Genomic DNA, 24,530 nt, shown 5'->3' on the forward strand with positions numbered 1-24,530 from the left:
CAGCCCATTCTGGTGCCAAATCACTCTTTCTGTCAATGACTCTTTTCTTCCTAATGTCCAGCCTAAACCTACCCTGCAGCTCAAAACTGCATTGTTCTGTCACTGGTTACCAGGAAGAAGAGACTGGCCCCAATCTGGCTATAGCTTCTAGCTGTAGAGAGTAGTAAGGTCTTTCCTGAGCCTGCTCATCTCCAGGTTAAACAACCCCAGTCCCTCAGCCCTCCTCATAGGACTTATTTTCTAGGCCTTTCACCAATAACAATTTAATTTAATTTAATTTAATTTAATTTAATTTAATTTAATTTAATTTAATTTAATTTAATTATTTAAATTATTTTACTAGATGAAAAAAGTCAAATCTATTTTTCAGTGGAACACATAAGTAACTTTAAACAGGTATAGTGCCTACCTCATTAGCACTGGTTTTGTTTTGATGGAGTGTATTCAACAGCTTTGAGCATTTGAATTAACCCATCACAGTCAAAAAGGGTCGATCAGTGTAGCCAAGTGTATGTCTCTGGATGATAGTTCAGCAAAGTCTCCGTTCAAAATAGCTGAGAAATGTCCAGTTAAAAAAAATATAAAACAAGAAAAAACTTCAGCAAACCAAGAAATATTCAACTCCTCAATAAGTAATTGGAAATAAACGTCATTCTGTAGTTTAGAATCAGCTTTGCTGATAATCTGCCTTGTGAAAGGTTTGTCAAACTGGGCCATTCATCTGTGCATCAAAATGCCAAACTGCAAGCAATTTGAAAATAGCACTTTCAACAAATAGTTGGTTGTACTCCATAATAGATATTGAATAATTCTAAAGGAGAAAAAAACAATGATTTTCACTGTTAGAGGGTTTTTTGTTTGTCTTTTTGTTTATCCAGGGTTCTTTTTAGGAAAGACATTTGACAAAAGTTGTCCTTAATTATAATTTTAAGCGCCTTTGATGATCAGAAAAAAAACCCAAAAAACAACCACATTAATTAGCACAGAGGTCTGAACTTCCAGCCTTTGTGCACAGACATACACAGATTTTCCTCCTTAGCCAAAAAAAGTGGGTTTAGGAAGCACCAGAATGATTGGCTAATTATGAAGCCCATTGTTATTTCTATATCTGTTTTACATAATTGTTTCTTTGACAAACTGTCCTAATCCAGTAATTTATATTCAACCATTCAAAGTGTAACACAGAACAAGTACCTTATCTCTTACTGTCTCTTGTTTGCTCAATCTTTTCATGTGACTCTTACAAAACTTTGCCACTTGATGCTCTTTCAACTTTTCCCAAGTAGCACTTAATTTGTAAGGGTAAAGAAGACCCACCAGTTTTATCATCATTAGCATGTTATGTGGTAAATAAATTTGGCATGCAATAATTTCTCTGCATGAAGATTAATTCAATCATTAGACTAACATTTGCTGCTCTACAAATACCCATTTTGACCTACTGAATTCATTAATTAATATCTGTGGGCACTGATTAGTGGTTTTGTTCATTATTACTCTGAACCTGCTAAATAAATCATGGCCTGAAATTGTTTGTGTGATTGTTTCATAAACTTGTTTTAACCTTTCTGGCTCAAGTGTTTCAGCTTGATTTTAAAAAGATAAATATTTCATTCTTCACATTTAATCTTGACAATTGGAACAATATATGAAAAATTATCTTCAACTATACAGAAAGAGTGTCTGCCCCAGTACGCAGGCTAGTGCTATGCAGGGAAACAAGAGTGCACTTTTATTTTTGCTAAATACTCATACTTTACAACCTTCTTCACCTGATATTTTTTATTGCTCACCTCCTTTTTATTCCTCATTTTATATATATATTGGATGTGGGTTTCCAGGATTATATAGGTAAGAATTGGGTGCAGGTCCCCTAGCACTGGCAGTGGGGACTGCAGTGTTACCTCTGTGAGGAGCAGCTGTGGCTGCCCCATGCTGGGCACAGCTGGTTCCATCTCTCTCCAGACCACCCACCTCAGGGCACAGCTGTGCCCTGCCACGAAGGAGGTGGCAATATGCTTAAGGGTAAAAAACACCACCTGCAGTAAAAAACTCTGTCTGGCACTAAGAAGTGAGGAAAAATAAGAGAAACATTGCTCCCAGGTCAGTGAAGGAGGGAAATGAAATGTTCCAGGAATCAGAGCAGAGACTACTCTGCAGCTCTGAAGAAGGAGTCACGAGAGCAAGAATATTCACAAGTCAGGAATGAGACAGTGAAGTTGAGCCTCAAAAAGGGGGGAGTGAGTGTAAGGTGTTGCTTTTGTTTCTTTTTTCTTTGTTTCTCACCACCCAGCTCTGTTTTAATTGACAACAAATTTAATTTTCTCAAAGTATCGCCCGTTTTGCCCATGGTAGTAATTTTTAATCAGTCTTCTCATTTCAGTCTCAACCCAAAAGTGGTTTTGTCTTACTTTGTCTCTTTTTCTGCTGAGGTGAAACAGTAAGAGAGGTCCTGGTCAGGCATTTAGTATCCAGGCAAGGCCAACACACCACAAGTGGTAGTTTAAACCAGGTGCTCAGGAAAGTAACCTTGGACTTTGGAGAAAAATATTATTCAATAGATAATCATCTTTACCAGTGAAGACCCCTGTTAAAACATTATGGCCAGGTTTTAATCAATCTTATAACTTTTTACTTTCTATATTTCCAGCTTCTGTTTTATCTTCCTGAATCTTCTCTAGATTTATCTTCTCTAGTAGGCCATGCTTACCTATAAGAGAAATATGTCAGATACTAACTCTGTGACATTACCATACACTTATATGTGAGGAAATTTGGCAGAAGGTGTCATAATTTTTCTTGATTATACCTAATGAAATTTTGATAAACTAATGATGTTTTGAATGTATATATATTTGCATTTCAGAGGATTCTGTCATGTCACTGCGGCAACTTTCATAAGTGTAAGATTTCAAAACAGGACTTATGCTGAAAGAAGTACTGTTCTCCCCCTGTTTTGTTCAAGCCTTTGCTTCTGAACAAAATCTTTATGTGTGGAACAGCAAGCTTTCTCCTGAAATAGCTGTACTGTTCTGTGTTTCCCACCCATGAAAGCAAGCTTTCTTAGTGGCACGAGAATATTATTGTAGTCATAAAGCCAAAGATAATAAGCTGTGACTCATCTATATTATGGTCAGCAGGGAGAGGCAGCAGTAAGAAACTTGAAACTAGTACACATAGATTGTTTTCCTCTTTTCTTCTGTGAAAGAGCTATAGACTAAGTCAGTTTTCTATTTCAGCTCTTTACAGGGATTGTAAACATACCATTCAAATAAAACACTTCCATAATATAAGGTTTTGTTTTCCAAACAAGTAAAAGGGAGCCTTGGAAGAAAAAGCACAAAATTCGCCAATCCATTTTGTGCAACAGAAGCTCTTACAGGTGCCAAATGTCCCGTGCTGTGCTATCACTCACCTCGTTTACACTGCTTCCCAGAGTTTTTGAAAACTGCTTTACACAGTAATACAGCACAATAAGAATGCTTTGAAATATTCATATTATTTCCTTAAATAATATTTTTCCCTTTAGTTCTTACAAAACAGCAATAAATAAAGTCCTTCATTACTGTCATAAACCAGTATTAAGAAACCAAATGTTATCTGAAGCAGTACCCCTTTTCAAAATAGATCTAGCTTTGTCTTAATCACAGTACTGTAATAACTTCATTTCCTTGTTTTATCATAACAAAAAATGTTGGATTTTCATACTTACAGATTTTTTTTTTTTTTTTTTTTTTTGGGAAGTAGAGCAGGAGACATTGTGGGTGCTTTGTATTATGTTCTATTTCCCTCCATTCCTTCTCAACTCGAATACATTGACATTCTGAATGGCTTATCCAGGAACTATGTAAATGAATTCTGAGTATTAAATAATGGATAACTAAACCTGAAAACTGCATTTTAGAATAACTAAACCTGAAAACTGCATTTTAGAAGACTCAGGGGTTAGTCTTTCAATTTGCAGTACACAAACCCTTTTTTAACCCAAAAATACCATTATCATTTATTTTCAGGTGAGTGTATTTTTATTGCATGCCTGTATCTGGAAAAACATTCAGATCTCTATTTTTTTTTCCAAAAATTACTGTTCTGACATACAACTGTGAACAGCTTAAAAGAAAAACCTGTAAACACCTGTCACAGAATACATTGATGTTTCACAAGGCTTTGCTTGCAATCATTTTTTCAAAGTACTGCAAGAGTCTCTGCTTATGTTTCCATTATAGAAAACCTCATTCTCTGCTAAATAGTGTGTGGATCTTTTGTCCCTGATGCTTTATTATTTCATCCTTTGGATCTATTTTTCACTTGGCTGAGTAGTCAACTATTTAACATGAGTTCAGATAACCTTTGAAAATGGCTTTTCCTGACATTTGATATGCAAGATCTGTTCTCCAAGTGCAAGCAACAACGCTCTTGAGGTTTTTTGCTTTGCTTTATTTTAGTTTTCTTGGATTTTTTTTCTCCTTTATTCCTAATCTGGCTAAAAGGCATAATTAGGAGTATAAACCCACAATTGCTTACATCACTTCCACCTGCCTGTGCAATGGGAAATCCAGACATAGAATACAGCAGTGAAAAAACCCCTAGTAGTGAGCAAGACATAAATGGAACAAATTGGTCAGTGTGTCAGATTCTGTGGTGTTAAAAGAGAGACTTGACTGATTATAGCACATCCCATGGGTCAGTGTCTCAATGGTCATGCAGAGTCTCTTGGGCCTGAGTCGCACATTGATCAGGAGTGTCCTTTAAGCATTCATGTAGATAATACTGAACTCCAGTTGTTTCCATTACTATCACAGTGTATCTATACTGAAAGATGCTTTCTGTTTCTTCAAACAAATCTTCAGAGGTGGATTTCCAAATGTCCCAGTTACAGAAAGATTCTGGTCAGAATTTTTAGCTTTATAGATACATTATGAACTCCGAAGATACCTCCCTTCCCATCAAATGAACCTTTCTTGTTTTTAAATTTGCTTATGATATGATGATGTAACTAAAAATAATATATCAGCTGTCATAAATGCAGATAAAATTCTAATTAACTAGTACCATCAAGATTTGGAAAACATGTTGCCTGGTTAGCACGGCAATTCTTATTTTGCCGGGAATGTTTCTGAAGTCTAGGAGAGTTCTGCCATGGCAGGCTAACTTCTGATAGATGATTGATTCCAGCTTTTGATTTTCATTGTATTCCTCAAATGGGTTGAATTCTAAACCATAGAGCAAAAATAGTATCTGACTCACAGAAAGCAGTTAAAATGGGATTATAGTTTATTTACAGTTGTTACATTGCCCATAAATACATAATTCCCCAATTAGGACCGTTCTTTACATGAAGTTCAACATTCATTTCAGACAAAACATCATTAAATAAATCAGAATTTACAAGTCACGGATTTGAAAATAATTATTCTCACAACTACATTCTTTAAACCACTCAGTTTATTGCTTCACCTATTTCAAATTTAGCTCCAAATGAATTGCACTGAATTTTTAGTTAGTTTAGGCAAGTAAAGCTTTTTCATGTGCCACTCCTTTACAGAATTTTCCAAGATACCGTGTTGTCTTTATTGAGAACAAACACATACTAACTACTGAAGACAGATGATAGCATCAGTTGAATTGTGTTGCAAGAAAGGAAAAGTGCTTCTTTTACTTCTGAAAACTGTTCTACAAAAACATAGCTCATGACACTAAGAAATAGCATGCTTGCCTTTGTGGTGAATGCTGATGATCAAAACAAGAGTCCTGAAGATGAAAAAGTTACTATATCTGTGGCTACACATTTTTTGAAATTTCTGTATTCATAATATTTTGAGGAAAATACCATATGTTTTATTTGGTTCTGATTTAATTTTGTCCTCCTTCCCCCCTTGTCCCAACCTTGGGTGCATACATATCTCTGCATTCCTGAGGTTCTCTCCTTTTTGTGTAAAATAAAATAAAAAGTAATAACACTGAAATGCCGATGGGCAAAAATTGATTCATAAATGAGAAGGTGGCATTCATCTTGGAACTCTTATTGGAAACCTAAATCTCAGTAAATTTGTAGCCTAAGGATACAATGGGCTTAAAGGATTTCTGTCTCCGAAGAAAAATTAGAACGCCTTTGAGGTAAGGTAAATGGAAAAGGTTGTTTGGGCAAACGTGGAGCTCTACCACTATTAAATGTTAAGCACCATCAGGGGGTATCTCAGTCATTAACAAGAGTGGCATGTTGAAGATTGTTTCAAGCAGGAGAAGAGTTATGGATGGCTGTGTAGAGGTGGCACAATGCCACAGGGAAATTATGTCAAGCATAAAGAAGACTTTTTAAAATATATTGTGGGAAAAATCCTACTGAAATAGCATTCTTTCTTTACATACTTTAATTTTTTTTTGCCAAAATAACCCTGAGTTGTCTTTTAAATGAAGTAAATCTGAGACACTAACTTTGAAGTCCAGTGTACAGCCAGTCCCCTCTGATCTTTAGCATATTTTGTCTTCACTTGCAGTTTAAACAGAAGTACCAAGCTAATCAAAACACAAGCATGCTCACTTCAAATTCAAGTAGTTAGCAGTCTTGACTGACTTGGAAGTGTTTTATGGACCTTGTGTGTTAGTTTTGTATATAATTAAAAGGGCACTCAGGGCTCTGTAGGCAGCCAGCAAGTTAAGCTATCTGGTGTGAGAATAATGTGTTGCTATCTAGGGAAGGAAAGATTTAGGAGCCAAGCTAGGATCCCTGTTTTAAGCCAAGAGAGTCTGAAAAGTGAGCAGACATGAAGTGTTATATCTCTAGGCAGTAGTTACCAGATTTCTTATTACACTAGCACATCCTCCTGGCTGCTCTGCAAAATGGCCCTGAGATTAGAAACTCTGCAGGAAGCTATCTGTGTTCTCACCGTTGGAAATATGTTGTTAGGAAGACAGCAGCTACATGGAAAATAAGTATTAAGTTATTTTTCAGCATCAAAAATATTTTGCTTTCTCAGTTTGCCTTAAGGTATTGCTTAGAGAGAATAGCAGGTAGTGTGGTCTTTGCTGTAATCCTATTTGAAATTAAATAGTGAGAAATAGCATAAGTTCACCTTCTAATATATAATGTACAATAAATTGCACTGTGGAACAATTAATTGTACTGTGGGACAAGAAATTGTACTGTGGAAGGACCCTAATATTTTACTCATATAGTGATCTTTAGTTTAATACAGAAAAACATTTCCATATCTTCACCATTTTCTATATTATGTTATAATGTGATACCTTTGCAGCTTCTTGCATTGGGTTCATGTGGAAACGTTTGCTAGTGGGGGGGTGGGTTTGCAGGGATGGGTTCTGTGAGAAGATTCCAGAGGCTGCCCCCATGTCAAGCGAAGCCAGTTTCATAGGGCTCCGAGAGAGATCTTCCACTGGCTAAATCTGAGCCAGTCAGTGACATTAGGAGCACCTCTATGAAGACATTGAAGAAAGGGTAAAAAATGCTGTGCAGCAGCACCTGGAGAGAGAAGTGATAATATGTGAGAGAACCACAGATCAGAGAATGAGGAGGGAGAGGAGGGACCTCAGGCACAAGAGCACAGATTCCCCTTCAGCCTGTGGAGGTCCATGGTGAAGCAGGTATCCACACTGCAATCCAGCCTGTGCCAGAACAAGTGGCAGAGCTCTTGCTGGAGTAAGTTCCAGGCAGGACCTGTGATCCTGCAGGGGACCCTTTAGTTAATTCTTGAAGGATTGAACCCCATGGTAAGGACTCATGATGGAGCATTTTTTGAAGAACTGCAACTCGAGGGAAGGGTCTATGCTAGAGAAGTTCATGAAGGACTATATCCCATGGGAGGGATCCCACACTGGAGCAGGAGAAGAGTGTAAGGAGTCGTTGTCCTGAGTAGGAAGAACTGGCAGAGACAATGTGTGATGAACTCACCGCAGCCGCCTTTCCCCATCCCCCTGCACTACTGGAGGGGAGGAGGTAGAGAAAAGAGGGAGTAAAGCTGAGTCTGACTAATAGAAAGGGGAGGAGGGAAGGTGGTTTTAGATTGGTTCTTACTTGTAATTACCCTACTATGTTTAAATGGCAGTAAATTTAATTAATTTCCATAAACTGGGTCTGTTTTGCTAGTGATGGTAATTGGTAAGTAATCTTCCTGTCCTTATCTTGACCCATGAGCTTTCCGTTGTACATTTTTTCTCTGTTCTGTTGAGGAGGGGGAGTGATAGAGTGGCTTGGTGGGAACCTGATGACCAGCCAAGGTCAACCCACCACACTACTAAAATCAAAGGTTGATTTTTTATAGGAGAGTTGACAGCAATGTGACCTTTTAGTTTCCTTTGAGTTGCCACTAACAGTGGTGCAGCCTGCAGATTACAAGGTCTTATTTATCCTGCTGTTTCTGTACACTAGGATTTTATTTTATTTGTTTTTTGTTTTGCTTTGGCTTTTTTTTTTTTTTTTTGAATATTATACATCCTTACTTTGGACCCTATAAAAAATGTAGCTTTGATGCCCTTTATAGCATTCGGGGGAATGTTTCATCAGATTAAAATGATCCATAGGACAGAAGATTGAATCAGTCTACCTAACTTTTGTCTCCCCTTCTCCATCATTTTTAACCTAAAGCAGAATAGAAAGTTCTTCCAATCTGTTTTTATTGTCTTTGGTCCACTTGTACAAATGACAGTTACTTTAGATCAGATTATAGACACAATTTTAGGTACAGTTTCTGAGATTATCATTTAATTTGTAAAGACTTTCATAGGCCTGTATATATATATATACACCAAGATTGTGTATCGTTATTTTTTTCTCCAGTGGAAACTCCATTGGCAAAGTGAGAGATATTAATAGAAACAATATGAAACTGATATGGCAGCTGAAGTATGAACTATTGTAAAGCATTGATGTAGCAGTTTCAGGTCTGTCAGACACTAATGTCGACAGGGAAAACATCACGCCTGAAGGAGGTTATGGGTAAAGGAGGTGAAGGGCTGGACTGTGACCCAGATTATCACAAATTGTCAGTTTTTGCAGATGAGGTGCAACTACACATATCTTGATACCTTTTCTGCTTGAATAAACACCTTATTATTGATAGGTGTTATTGAGAGGTTTAGTTCATGTAATTTTGTTTGTCTACTATTACTGTAGAAATGAATGTAAATTCATGTTGAGAACTGTGAATAATTGAATTTTTAAAAAATTTCCTAATTCGTTCCTATTTCATCTAACATTGTTCAGAAGAAATTCAGCTTCAAGGAATTAACACATTTCTAGAAACTGATAACATAGCAAACATATAATCATGCATATAGAAAACTAATGTGGTACATTACTGGATTTGCTAAGCTCTTTTTAGTGACAAAGTCGCTCTACAATTCTTAACTATCTTATTCAGGGTATTTAATGTCTTTAAAAATTAAAACTCATTATACCTATTTCATATTTAATACAAGCCTAAGAGTTCAGGGAATAAAACACTGTGAAAGAAAAAGATCACTTTCAGACTAAGATGTTACTCCACTAATCCTGCAGAAAAATATTCAGGTGATGTGAACTTTTATATGCAGTGAAACATACACTCGGCAAGAGGAATTAAAGATAAAGAAATGCCTGTAAAGCCCTGAAGTGTTGGGTTTATTCCTTAACTAGAAGTTTTAGGCTACAGATTTAGTGCATACCTTCTGAAAATGTAAAATATCATACATATTAAGGCTACTTAATTCAGATTTAACAGTAGGAGTTTTGGAGGCCTGCCATGTACAAAGTAAAGTGAGAGAGGTAAGCACTCCCCTGATGTTAAGAGGAGCCATCACTCAAAATCATTTCTGCCCAGTTTAAAACCATAGATCTGTGTGCTGAAATCCTATGGAAGATTTGTGCTTCAGTCAAAAGTTTACATTAAACCCAGAATAAATTGTCCCAATTGCAATATTTATGTATCGGAACAAGAGATTTTCACCTTGTCTTTTCAGAGTTTGAATAAAAAGGCCTACTAAAACCAATTGAAGCTGTTGCCTATTATGGGATTTTGTTAAACTGTGATGATTCAATGTAAAAAAGAGCAGTATCAATTTTTGTTAATAATAACATAATAACTGTTTCTTCTGAGCAAGTGTGATATTGATTGACAAGGAATAGCTGTAGAGCAAACTTTAAATTACAGTATTTATTATGAATGTGACTTGCAATTAATTATTTAAGGGGTACATTTTGTCCTTATTTACAGTATTGAAGTTCTTTGGAGTTGGACATGCTCATTAACAGCAAAATGAAACTCTCAATTTAAAAGTTTAATGATTTATGTTTTGAATAAAGATGTTATTCTTATAAATAGTTTAAAGCATAGAGTATCTGTACTGAAATCAGACACTACATCTTTTTGAACAGGTGTACTGAGATCTATTTTAGTTACTCGATTTATGAAAAAAAAAGATAATTTAGGCTCCTATATTTGATGTGAGAGTACATGATTATGCTATTTACAGTCCAGTTTTTCCAGGTTTTGATGTAGACACCTGTTGGTGTTACCCAGCTTCATCACTCTCTCTTGTCATGTGTATAATAATTTCCTTTGTGTGCCTAATCATTAGTTAACATAATTGATACCCTGCTGAGGAATTAAGAGACAGGTGAGGAATGTACCTGATCCCAGGAAGATGGAAGTTTAGAAAATTAGTTTCTGCACTATTTATGGAGCTCTAACTACAAAAGAACAGTATTCAAGAAGTCATTATACTGAGGAAAAGTATTCTAAGACCAGGAGTTAGAAATGGTCAGAACAAAGAATGGTGGGTCAGTAAACTTAATTGTTCATTTGTGATTCAAATTGCATTTTCTCATTGAGGCTTCAATTCACAATTAAAAATCCAGTTCTAATATTTGATGTAAATAACTTCCATGGACCTGAATTTGTAGCAGAGGCATTAATAATCCTGGAGAAAGGAAATAAGAGATGCTTGGTTTTACATAATAACCTATGAAATGGGGCATCACCCAAGAGTGTAGGAGATTGCATGCAGGATTGCTTTGAGGAAGGAACACAAAATTCATTGCAGTTGAATAGTGAAAGATTCCCTTGAAATATGGGGGATGCTGGAGTCTTGTTCTACCAGAAGAAACTGCCTGTGCCTTCTGACCACTGAACACATTATAGACATAATGATACAATGTATAAAAAAAAATTGTAGTAAAGAAGTACCAACCTGTCCTATTCCTGCTTCTGGGGTATTTTCCTGGGTTACCATTTTTCACTATGTGTGGAAATCTGGAAAGCAAAGTAGAGAAGACAAACAATGGAAGGAACTGGACATGTATAGTAGAGAACAAATGCTTTCAAGGTGATAAATGGGGACAACCAGTGCAATCTTCCCTGAGTACAGAAAAGATGCAGCAATTGTGGAAAAAAAAAAATACCTATAGTGCACTTTCATGGAACATACATGGGACAACCCACTGACAGCAGTCCCATAGCTTAATGACAGATGTATGGTAAAGTCTAGTTATTAGTCTTCTCTAAAAACAACCTGTGGGCAGATTTTGTGCACCAGAGAGAGTCACAAAGGAATAAAGATTTCAAGTATGCACACTGAAGAGGAACAATTTTGAATCAAGAATAAGAACCAAGAACACAATAGGCAGAAAATTGCAAGGCACTCTTCAGTTTTCAAGATATGGTCATGCAGCTCTTACTTGGAGGCACCCAGCTGGTTATGAGGCATAGCAGGCATGAGTGGACCAGAATTAGTGTCCTGTGTTTATAGCATCCAGGACTGCCTGGGGAATGACTGTCCTTGCTAGCCTTCCATCTGCAGGGAGTAAATGCTTTTTTAGGTAGTCACACATTAAATAGTTTGGGAAACAGAACCGAAACATTTTTTCGGCGGTTTCAACTATATCAGTTCTAAACACACCAGACTCCTCTGTGGGCTTCACTACAGTGAGGAGAAGCAGTGAGGATGAAAGAAACAGTAGATGTTCACTATTCCCTTTGTAAATATCTCTTTTAGGGTAAAAGTAAGCTTTGCAATGTAGAACCTGCAAAGAAGGTCAGAAATAGAACTCAAAATCATCCAACACCCTGCTTTTGCTATTTACAGCTGGGGAGAAAAGAGGGTTTAGGCATCAATCTGCAGTCTAATTAAGGAATTATATAAAAATGGCATGTAGAAATTCTTAATGTTTTCATTGTTCCTCTTGATTTTGCATCATTTCCCTTGGGAAAGGTCAGAATTATTATGCCGTCTCATTATAGTTGTGTAATTTTGTTTATTTTTGGGTTGTTTTTCTGTTTAATTTTGGGGAATTTTGTTTGGCAGCTTTGTTTATTTGTTTGTTTCACTTTGGGTTTTTGTTTGGTTTGATTTGTTTTGTTGATTATTTTGTTCCCCTTCTCTGGTTTAGATTCATGCTCACTCTTCCAGTTTCACTTAAATTTAATCCCTAAACCTTTTTTAACTTAATTTGCAATCATATAATCTTTTGATTATTGACTCTGAATCAGATGTCTTAGTGGGAATCAGCAAAGTTTGCTGAATTTCATAAATCCAAGTTTATAAACAGGCAAAACTTTTGCTCTGTAAACATTTTTCATTTTTATTTTTTTCAAACCAGTAAGTCATCCACTACTATACAACTCAAGCGGAACACCCAATCTTAGTAAAATATGAAAGCAATCTCCAGTTGCTAGAACAGGTTGCTTCTATTTCGGTTGCTATGGAGCTGTACAAGCAATCAAAGTGCAGACATGAGCTATGACACGCTGCACCTGATGTGTTTCATTGATAGGTGCTGGGGGACCCAAGCCAGTGCAGCATCTGTGCAGTAATGTCATATTCCCACACAACCAAACCCTAACCTTCAAGCAACAATTAAACTTAACCTTAAAAAAGTAGTTGCATTGAATTTTCATACAACAGGCAATATACTTTTATGCTTGTAAAGTAAATTTAATAGGAGTTCAGTAAAACTAATCTCAGAAGTCCTTGTCGTGTTTTCTCTTTAGTGAGATTTAGAACAAATGATGAAAACATACGTAATAATACACTTTCATGGTATTCCTATGATTAGAAGCAAATTCACCAAGTTATTTCTGTACTTCACTATGTCTTTATGTAACAGCAGGTTTCCGCTGAAGTTTTCTCTTTTTGTCAGAAAATTAATGATTGTTTGGCACTTTGTGGGTACTTAGCTAGCTGTATATTTTTATATTTTCTTTTCTTGTGATTAATCTATTATATTTTATAATTTCCTTTGGCTTTTTTTATTAGAAATTTAAGACAAAATATTGTTAGTAGGGTTTTTTTAATCATGTAGCTAATACATACAATATAAGATGGCATTATTTGTTTTTTTATAGATATGTTCTCGAAATTAAACATAGGTGTGGGTAAAGAGGAAATGCAGTATGAGCACAGGGAGGATATGCATCATTTGAAATACAAAAATTAGCGCATAAAGAGTGAGTTCATAATGTGTCATGATGGACACATTTTCACATTATTAGTCAACAACTAAATAATTTAGTTATTCCTGAACATGTACACTATATTTTTTACTTCTAAAACATATTTCATTTTTGGCATCTTATAAGCTTAATAATAAAAAAAAAATCTTTATGTTATTCGTAACACATATGTCATTCATTTTAACAACATGTGGATGATTGGAAAATGCTCTGATCAATAATTTTACAATGGCAATTGTTCAGTAAATAAGATCTTTCTCAATTGTTTTTGGTAACAATTTAGAAACAAAATTGAAACATTTAAGATGAAAAAAAAACAACTAAAAAAAGAAAACTAATTTAGAAGAAAAAGGAGATATTTTGTAATAATAAAATATTTCTCCCTAAACATTTTCCTTGCAAAGCACAGCTATTTTTATTTTAATTTTATGTTGCAACTTTTTCTGACAACCTTTCTACATTTTCCTTGCATTTTTTATTTCAGTAGTTCCTTTTCACCAAGTATTTAATGCCATGCAGGGTAGTAAAATTGAAAAGGAGTTAGTCTGTGGCAAAATAATTGATGTCCCTTTAGGTTTGCCCCATGAGAATCCTCACATAATAACTTAATCCCCTTGATTTAGGTCTTACAGTTTAACCTGTCAATATGTAATTATGGTTCCAAAAGAAAACAGATTATTTCACAGTTTTAGTATGGTTTCAACCATGCAGAATGGAGTGGAAATATCCAAGGCTAGTAAAAGTAGTTTTTTATATCATGACCTCAGGGGACTGGAACTATACTTGTGTGTATCAGCTTAGCTATCTCAAAGAGGAATCCTTTTCTGTGCCCCTAGTTAATGAAAAAGGACTAGAACTTTGATTACTACTAATAATTTAAAAAAAGCAATGGCACATTTTTTGCATACTTATTGTTTATTGTGCTTTATCAATTGTTGGAAATATCTTCCCAGGTAGACTGGGTAAATAACTCCCTAGAGATAACATTTTTTGTCACACCAATGCATTTTCTGTTACGGATTGTAATTGATTTTATAAAACAGTTTTATGATGGCTTAACATTAGTATGGATTAGCAGTGCAATTTCCCTCTAAAAAGAAAAGGGGATCAGTCAAGGTAATACCTCTTCTATTAATATATTTTTAGCAACTCAGCAAACAATGTAGAAAATGTTCATGCTTTCTCAGTTCCTATTTCTCTGTCAGCTGTTCCTCCTCACCTCCAGTTTGGCAAGTGGAGCTCTTTAATCCCAGCAAAGAGGGACTGTTAAAATGTGTTATTAAAATAGTGACGTTATTAAGAGCTTCTGTTTACTGTACTTTAGATTACCTGAGCCTGTGACCCTCCTATTAAATCAGACTTCTGTGAAAAAGAGGAACCACAACATTGAAAGGCAATTAAACATGCGGATGCAGTCACATGGTGGCTCAATGCCGACTGCATTCGCTCCTCTAGTCTCTGCCAACTAAACCACAGTTTTAAATCCTGAAGGAATTAATGGGCTTCTGATAGGTGGAAAATTACTGCTATTATCTGTTAACTTGAATACCAATGACAAGCATCAGTCATGTACTTTAGAAATCAAGAATGTATGTCATTAAAATTAAAATTTTGTCATTGCCATTGCTGAGACTGACTCATGAGAAGTTGTCTTCAGGCATCTTGACAAGAAACAGCTTCAGCTCAAAAATGGCTGCTTAGCAGAATAAACTCAAGGAGCATCTGTCAGAGCATAACAACTGTCAGGGGGACTGTGCCAGGCATATCCAACCCTATTGTGACCAACTTTCATTAAAACCAAGAGACCATCATGTTCTAGATCCATAAATTCACATTAATATCTGCTCAAGTGTTTCCGGTTTTCATTTCCACATTCTTTTTTACCTGAAAGTTTTGTGGTTTTTACATACCCTGCAAAGTTATGTGATACTGAAATTGGTAGAGGACAATTTCAGACCTGCTGCCACTTATATGAAACAGTAACAATGTATAATCAACTAAAGCATTCATTAAATAACAATGATAGCGAGCATCTCCGCTACTTTTTATTGGAACAAATCATCATGAAGGCCAAAAAAATTATATGGTGAATACTGAATATGAATAATTGTGTATATTTTTGAACCAAATTTGTTTTATGTAGGTAAAAGCATTAGAATCAGGACCAAAGGTTTTTTTAGTAGCTTTCTACTAATTAAGAGAATTATGCAAGCAATTCAGTTTAACCAGATATTCCCGTGTTCTTTGCTTGAATGGAAAAGCTTTCTATTTATTGGTATTCTGTACACTTACTTTCTGACACTTACTTTTTAAAAATTTCATACTGTGTTTAAGTTGTTACATTTTTCCCTGAGCATACAACTCAATAGTTTTCTTTTATACAAGCATAATTATATGTGCAATGAAGCCAGAATAATTTCAAGAGTCAAGGAAACAGGAAGGAAAATTTTCTTTTTAAAATACTAGTCTCATAATATGTTGGTAAATGTGATTTTTTAAAAGCAAATGCTTAAGTTTAATAGATAAAGTATAGCAAATACTGCATTGTGTTTTGTTGCCTCGGTAATAGGTTTATTCCTGCAGCATATCAAAACATGTAGTTTGGTTACTTGGAAGCTATGAAACTTGCTAGGAAGTGCATGACAGTAAATCTCCAGTTATAAATTATAAATTCACTTTAATAAAATCTACTCTCTTTCTCAAATTCTTTATAAATATTGCATTACTGTTTACCTCTTGTACATTTTATCTAAGCTTGCTACCTCCACTTTATTGTGTTTTAGAAAGAGACGATACATACTAATATTTCTCTTTCTTTTATTAGGAAGAAAAAGCTATGTTAGGGGTATTTGGAGAGAAACAGCATTTGGAATTAAGGTTTATTCCCTCAACTGTCATCAGCATTATTGTTTTGTTCTTATTATGGTCTTTAAGCAAACTATGTCTGAACAATGACTTCAATACAATGGTAATACTAATAAATTTTGTAACCTGATATTACATTGAATAGAACCATATTTCATGGAAATTAATATTATTTTTGGGAGTAGATACAAAGGAAATTTTCAGAATCTGTGAAAAAAAATGTTACCTAAACAGGGTTTTCATCTGCAATTTTCATTCTTTTCAAAGAGGGAATAAGTATCGTTATTCAAATAACCATTTGATCACAATGTGGATATTTACTCTAAAAGTTTTAGGACTTTTTTATGAAATAAACTCCTAAGAAATTAATATGTCAGTGGAATTCTAGATGTAAATGTGTTTTCAGGAAATACATTTGAAAGCTTATGTTATATTTCATTAAATTAAGTTCATTTAAAATTCTTAATTTTTGACAAGACAGGCTATCAGACTTCTCTTGTATGACCACTGCTCTATAAACCATTTACTGCTTGTGCTTCCATCCTCTGAGTGCTTGTCTTCTCAGTATTTTAGTATTGGTTTGCTTGTCATCTGCATCACCATTAACCCTTCAAAATTATCCCTTTCTGGAGTTTGTATCATACTTTTTTCTTTTCATATCCTTCCTCCTGCTGTCTTCTCTCTAAATTACAGCACAAATGCATTTTGATTAAGTCCCTGGATTGTAACTGTTCTATAATTCTCAGACTACTTGAATAGTAGTTTAGATCTTTGTGTTTCTGAGGTGTGGCAAAAAATGCAAAAGATGCATAATTGGTAAAATAAATCCTAATGACCATCCATCTTTTACTTTCTCTGCAGTTCCTGTCTTGGGGCACTAAATACCTACTTTGTTTAAGAAATCTAGTGATGTGCACTGCAGTTAATTAATTTGGGAACAATTACTCACAGGGACTTAAAAGGGACCATTACTACTCCTGTCCTCTTGCTGGGGGGCACACAAAGGGAATGTTAGTGACAGGATGCTTAGTGTTGGTGAGAAGTTTCAGTCTGTGCTCAGAAGTGGTCCTCGTCAAAACTCAGAAGGTGCAGAACAGACACAGACATACAGCTATAAAGGAAATGTTCCTGAGTTTTTATATACTGGAAATGTCTTATGAGAGCTGCTTTGGTGAAGGTGATTTTCTAGTAATACAAAAAGTATTATAAAGTTAATAATAATTCCAAGTGCTTCAGTGGACATTGATATTTGGGGTTTCTGCAATTAAACCCCATTTATAATTGGAGTTTCTGCAATTAAATAAGCTATAAACACCTTATGTAGCTGTTCTGTTTACCTAGAATTATTTTTTCTGTAAAATATCTAGATGTTTGAAGCAGCGAGTTTGGTGCCTCTCAGAGTATTAAAATCTAGATAGTCTGTTTCAACAAAATATAAGTTTATTTTGCTTTCAATTTTATAATTTACATGGGAACTTTTCCATTAGATACTAAGAGTTGCTTTTCTACCACCTTCAAGTGTTTCTGTAACATTGTCTTATTGACAGATTTCTCTGTAATCCCTAACACAAAATTAAAATCGACCTGTAAACCGAAATAAGTGTTAAGTGCTCAATTCACCCCTTACTAACCACATTTTTTTCTCCCTATTCTTTATTAGAATACAAATATGCCTTCCTAAATACTTCAGGGAAATTCTAAAATTCTTCAATGTTAGACTGCAAAGATGGGTTATTTTGTAACTGGGTGTCTCCACAGGTAACCTCTGTGCTAGTATTGAACTCTGCAGCAGAGAGCAGGAGAGACCTGTTGATTTGCAGCACTGCAATAAGCTTCTGCTTCTATAATAGCTGCAATATATAAAATTCATAAATTGCAACATTATCTTCTCTTCTGCCAGACCATAACTTCTGTTAAGTACAGCCTGAATTCTTTGGGAAATCTTCTCCCCACATGAATACTGTAGCCCATGATCAAAGAGCCATGTAATTTGCTCTGAGAACTTTTCTTATGTCTCTCATTTGACAAGCAGCTTTAAAATGACCCTCCCTCCCTACCTTTCTTCCTCCCTTCCTCCCTCCCTTCCTCCCTGATCAACCTCTCTATATCTGTAAAAACAGAAGGAAGGATGAGCGAATGGTGCAAGGAATTACAAAAAGGGTTTGGTGAGTGGATAATATATTATATTTTTTATACAGAAAAGTATACAAAATTATGGTCACTTACATTTTAGAGAATATTAGTTTTTAGGTCAATTGTTGGTTCAAACCATGGCAAAATTTTTGACAAATGCAAGGCTGAGCACCACTGGAGAACACCTTTTTTTTTTTTTTTTTTTACCCTTTATCAGATAATTAACTTAGGAAATAGCACATACAACCAGCAAGTAAAACCAGATTTTTTATATAAACCCTGAGATTTTTCATTATGCAATAGTATATCTGTTTACTTCCATGCCTTAAAGTGATGGAGCAAATTATGAGAAAATGACTGTTTAATGAAATCCAGATGGAAGCTTTTTGTTTCACTGGAATTTTCTCCCATTCCCTCTGCTATGTTACCAATTCTAGCAATTTCAATATACCAGAGATGTTGAGATTACTATGAGGAGTTTAACTCAGTAAACCACCTAAAATTACCTAATTTTCCAGAGGAAAAGATCCTTCAATATTTTAGGTTTTGTTTTCAGAAAAAAAGTTGAGCCTTTAAATCGCACATAAAATATTTTTAAAAGTTATCTACTGATTCCAAATAATCATTTTCCTAATATAAAATCCTAACAGATTTTTATGTTTTGGTGTGGTTTTTATTTCCTTTCAGCAACTGTTTTTCTGATACAGAGACACGTGAATTATATGCTGCGCAGAGCATGGGCTTTCACTGAGTTGCCCATAATTTGTATCCATTTATCCCTCAGCCTCAACTTTTGGATTAAGAAATTTTCCTTAGAAAAGTAATCCTTGTTTCCTTTTCCCTTCTCTACTCAGCAGTGCTCAGTACCCTTTTAAATTAAAGAAATAAATTATGCCGGGAATCAGAAAATACCTCTTGTAAATATCCACAAGGATTTTGATATTAGTGGTGAAAAAGGGAAGTATTGATATCTTAGTTAGGGGATAGTAGTGCCAGCCTAATAATTAAACTGCATGTCGTTGTGGAAATAGTTACAAGGGGTAGTCATCACATCAGCTTGAACACAGAAAAAGTGTACAAAAAGGAAACCTCAGGTGCTGGCTGTCTGACCATTAGACTTAAGTAAGGATTTAAAGAGAAACTGGCCATATTTGTTGATAGTTGCAAGTACTTTTGTATTCTTAAATACTGGACAATCACATTTTTAAGTATATAGCATTTTTATTTTTTTTTGTTATGGTGTCAGAATTAAGACTATTTTAGTAAAGGATGAAAATAAAGACTTATATAATTATAATTATAATAAAGAATGAAAATAAAGACATATAATTATAATTATAATAAAGACTTAAAAATGTATGCAGTTTGGTGAGGCCTTTTTTGCTTTTTCTTCTAAGGAATTATGCTTTATGTTACTGGGTCTGGTTGCAGTGCACTGAACAACTAATGAAAGAAAATTCCATCCTCTATTTAGCATTATTTTTTTCTGTACTTCAAAAATCCATTAATATTCCAAAACCTTTGTTCTGTGTTCCTTCTAGTACAACCTGGAAAAATCAGTGGAGAAATTAAAATATTAAGAAAATAAAAAGCCTTAGGAAGTTTTGCTAACTCAAGATTCACCTCTTCTTGTCATCAGTCCCTAATTGTCTATTTTGGCAAAGCATTCCAGTCAAGCTAGTACAGATCATATCCCTTCTACCATACGAAAAATTTGTGCTCCTTAGGAAAACCTTTCTAGAATGCCTGGATCAAAGTATCACATGGTTTTGGAATAGACCTCATTGCAACAGCTTATAGCCTTCAAGGAGTAAGAGGATATGATGTGGTAATGATGTGGGCCCGTTTGTTGTAAAAGCAAACAAAGATTAATGAAGGAAACAGTTTATCAAGTTTATGCAGAGAACTATGGCAGCTCCAGAGGGCAATGGCTTATTAGAACCTCTGTTCCTCTGCTTTTTGGTTCAACTGGTTTGAAAAAAAATATTTCAGATATGTCCATATGGGGGCTGAGAGTGACAGAATATTTTACTGTATTCTGAACAATTGCATAATTCTGCATGACTCTAGACAGCTTCACGTTCTAAAATGACCATTTAAATGAGGTATTAGCTTAGCTAGCTTAAACAATGCAAATTAATGTAAAGCCAATTATTTACCCTATTGATAGATCCATTGCAGGAGCCTATTGGCTATTTTTTCTCAGTCTCTTGGATCTATTAGAATTGTCCTTTGTGTGAACTGCTATGGGAGCAACTTCTTTGTCTTGAAGACTCCCTGCTTTTTTCTTCAATCAAATTGAACTATTTTGTGTTCTAATTCATTCCTACTTGATGGTGTATTGTACTGAATAAATGTATGCAGGACTTTCCAGGTGTTTAAGAATTAAACACTTCATGCATACTTAAAGATAGACAGACAGACAAACATAAAATGTTATTGGGATCTTAGCAGAAATTTGCATTTACTTCAGGAGAATCTAGATTTCTATTAGCACAGGGATGCTGAGAATGTGCAGCACAATAAGGCTACAAAATAGCTGTTTCCCTAGTACTTTTTACTTCCAATGCTCTTATTTTTATGTTGCCTTTATATTAGCTACTTGGAAATAATTTTAACACTAATATTTAAGAGCTTTAATATATCTAAATAGTTCACTAATTCTACTGTCTGCTTGCTTATTTACAGAAAAAAAATCTTGGCTGATCTATTTTTATGTTTGGTTAAAAAACTTGTATTAAGCTGAACAAAATACCCCAAGAGGTATTTATTTACCATATTTATTTGTCATAAAATATGTAGATGCATAAGGGAGTGTTTCACAAGATGTTGTTTTAGGGTGTGGAGTTTTGTTTTGTTTGGGGTTTTTCCCCCAGTTTTGGTGATGAAATGTTTTTACAATATAAATTCTCTCCTGACCTGCATGCAAAGTTAGAATGTTTTAATAACATAAATTGGCAGTAAAATAGCTGTTCTCATACTGTTTTGACTCATGTTTGAGCTGAACAAAATAACAAAAAGCAATTAATTAAAAAAAATCAAATTAAATCAGCAGATTTTTAAAATTAGTTTCATTAGGATTTCTTCCTTATTCAACAAAAATTTCATTGCAAGGACCCTTTGACTGAAACAGTGTTAGACATGGAAGGGTGGCAGTCTTTCCCACTTTGCTCCTTGCAAGGATGTGTATGATAGCACAATACAATATGTGGTTTGTATATTTAAGTTAATGCTCTGGGAATGTGCCCTTAAACTGATGGGTCAGAGTAATTTTTTGAATGACTATATGTTCATCCAGCATTTGAACATAGCAGCACTTTTGTTGCAGGAATAATTTCACTGTAGTGGATGTTTTCTTCATCCATGTAAAAAAAATACATTGTCTATTTATTTCAGGCTAAGGCGCTCAGGGGGTTAACTAAACCTAGTTTCTATGGTGAGAAAAATAATTGATATCGATTAGCAGTTGGTGCAACATTGCTGAAAGGGCTATTAAAGCCCTAAAGTACAGTACAAAATGATACTGAAAGCATCATGTACTCCCTAGACTGTCCTACGCTAGCCATTCCTGTGTTTGAGATGTCCTCCTGACTTTGCTTGTGATTCTCAGGAGCTTTGTTATACTCAGTAATTTTAAATTCTAAAGAACATTTAATTAGTTAAATGGAGGCTAGGGTGAAGGGGAATTACCCAGATGTAAAGGTGGCTGTCTTTCTCCTCAAACAAAACTTGAGAGCAATTTCATTAAGAAAGAAATCATTAAAAAATTTGATCTTACAGCTATATCTTTTATGCAGCTTCACTGTATGCAATAACAAAGTGACAGCAAGGGACTAAAAAGTGCATGTTTCTTTCCCTGTACAGGTATTTTATATTCTCTGTCCATGTGCCCTCACAGAGAGCCTAGAATACACTGGAATTTGCATAAATGGTATTGTAGATGATCTACCCATATTTGTCACTTATATTTTAAGAGTATTGCTCATCAAGAAATTATTTAAAAATTAAGCAAATATAGGATAGCTCAAGGAAAACTTGTGTTAAAATTAGAACAGAACTTGCATATAATAAGCTTAAATTTTTTCTCACTTTGATGGATGCTAATCCATTTTTTCTGTATATCAAACTGAAAATACTCATGATGACATTTTCTGACTCTTTCAACAACAAAAAAAAAGTTGTTCAGTAAAAATCTTAAGTGCAGTTAAGGGCTTTAGGGCATTATTTAGACAGGAGGTAGTGTCCAAGTAGTGTGTTTCAACTGCCTTTTGCCTGATCTGACTCAAGAGACCCTTCTGGGCTGCCAGGTGGTTGTGACAGGTCAAGAATCAATGAAGGAAGAAACTAGGAGTAGTCTGAGGGTGACATTGCATGGTCCATGCAGAGGACCCAAAGGAAGATTCTAGTCCCTGTGGCTTCTACATCTGGATTACCTTTGTTTAGAATGTTTGCAATTGCTGAAAAATAAACTGCATTTTCATTGAAAGGTTTAATGATTTGATTTGGTTTTTATTTTAATTCAAGTGCTCTGGTAGGAATATATTTTAATTCCCTATCGATACATTTGTTCCAACCTCAATAAATTGTTTCCAGGACTCAACAGGAGCAACTACTAAAATGGATTTTTCTAGCAGAAGTTGAGCAAGCAAAGAGATACTGTGGCATTTTTCTTCTGCTATTTCCACATTTTTCGTCTGCTATTTCTCTCTAACTTAATTACATTGTCACCCAGTCTGCATTGAGTGGTTTGGATTAGCAAAATAAGGTCCAACACATAATTTTTTACAAGTAAATAAATATTTTTCAAGTAAATAAAAAAATCTAATAATAGAATGTACACCCATGCTATTTATGTTCATATATGTACATTGTTCCCTTTAGTAAAAATAGTGTATTTTTATTATTAGGATGAACCTGCATGTCTTTTATTTATTACTAGTGCTAATATGAAAACTCCTAAATACTAATTTTGTTTGAAGGAAATAAAGGAGCTTTATAATAACAGTATATTTGCTTAACCTAAATGAACTGTCATTCAGATTAAAACCTATAAATTTATTATTTAGGATAGAAAACTAACTTTTCTAGACAAAGGAATGTTACCTCATAACACAGTACCTCACAGAATAACTAAGTAATTGAATTCCTTCTTGAAAGATATTTTGGGAGTCACTTGACTATGTATTTTAACACACTTCCAAATGTCCAAGATTAACTAGTTCACCTGCCCCAAAATTTTAATTAGATAAAATTGGAAAGAGTCAATCTTCAATGAAAAGCTCTATCATCTTGAATTAACTTCTTCCAAGTTAGCCTTCCATTAATGAGAGGCAATGAAACATCAGCTGTCCATCGTAGAAGCCGACAGCACAAAAATCCAAGTATATTGGTGGCTTTGGGGGGGGGCTACACTTGAGTTTTAAGTTACTGTATAAAAGTCATAGTGATTTGCAAGAGTTTATTCCAAAACTATGCTGTTGTTTCTGATTCAATCCGTGAAGCAATGCTTATTCTGTCTTTTGAAGATATTACTACTGCTTGCTTAATATTTCTTTTTCGCAAACATACTTTTTATGGTGACACACTGCAATATTTTCATTATCACAATGGTATTGTCCTTCAGTTGTAGGATACAACATGACAAAACACATGCTATGATTGCTGGGTTGTTACAGTGCATTGGGACTAATGTATGACTAATGCACATAGGGATCTTTTATAAATGTGGTGTGAGAGACTGAAATGTTAATGGTTAATGGCTTAACCAAATGGCCATTTGCAAACACAGGGAGTGCTTTGCTGATGATCGGTAACAGCCCAGCTGCAGAAGGCATGAGCACCAGAGGATGACCAGGAAAATCCAACCTTTGTTTAGCATGATCTGGGTTTTGAGCCAGGTGAGGAAAGGGACTATTAAGCAGCTCATTCTGTGAGGGAGGATAGTGCTTTTTATTATACAGTCTCCTCCCTTTTTGAGACCTGGTTTGGTTGTAAAACTCCCCTCGGGAAAGGTATTGGGACATTCACTCACAGGCCTCAGGGTTTTCCTGAGCCCTTCTGATGGGGCATAGCTGGCTTTATGTGAGA

General features: G+C 35.0%; 1 protein-coding gene across 7 annotated transcripts in view; it reads left to right on the forward strand.

Moving 5' to 3' along the window:
• The window catches only part of PCDH9 (protocadherin 9), a 670,991-nt gene that overhangs the window by 451,396 nt on the left and 195,065 nt on the right, over positions 1–24,530 (forward strand). For 3 of the 7 annotated variants that reach the window (XM_030286790.4, XM_072937257.1, XM_032751405.3), the window contains one exon: positions 1–24,530. This exon is cut by the window's left edge and continues 15,980 nt beyond it; it is cut by the window's right edge and continues 59,226 nt beyond it. The exons of the other annotated variants lie outside the window; for them this stretch is intronic. The gene's annotated coding sequence lies outside the window, so the exon portion shown is untranslated. 7 annotated transcript variants of the gene reach the window in all.

This window comes from Taeniopygia guttata, chromosome 1, assembly GCF_048771995.1.
Source record: "Taeniopygia guttata chromosome 1, bTaeGut7.mat, whole genome shotgun sequence".
Classification (NCBI taxonomy): Eukaryota; Metazoa; Chordata; class Aves; order Passeriformes; family Estrildidae; genus Taeniopygia; species Taeniopygia guttata.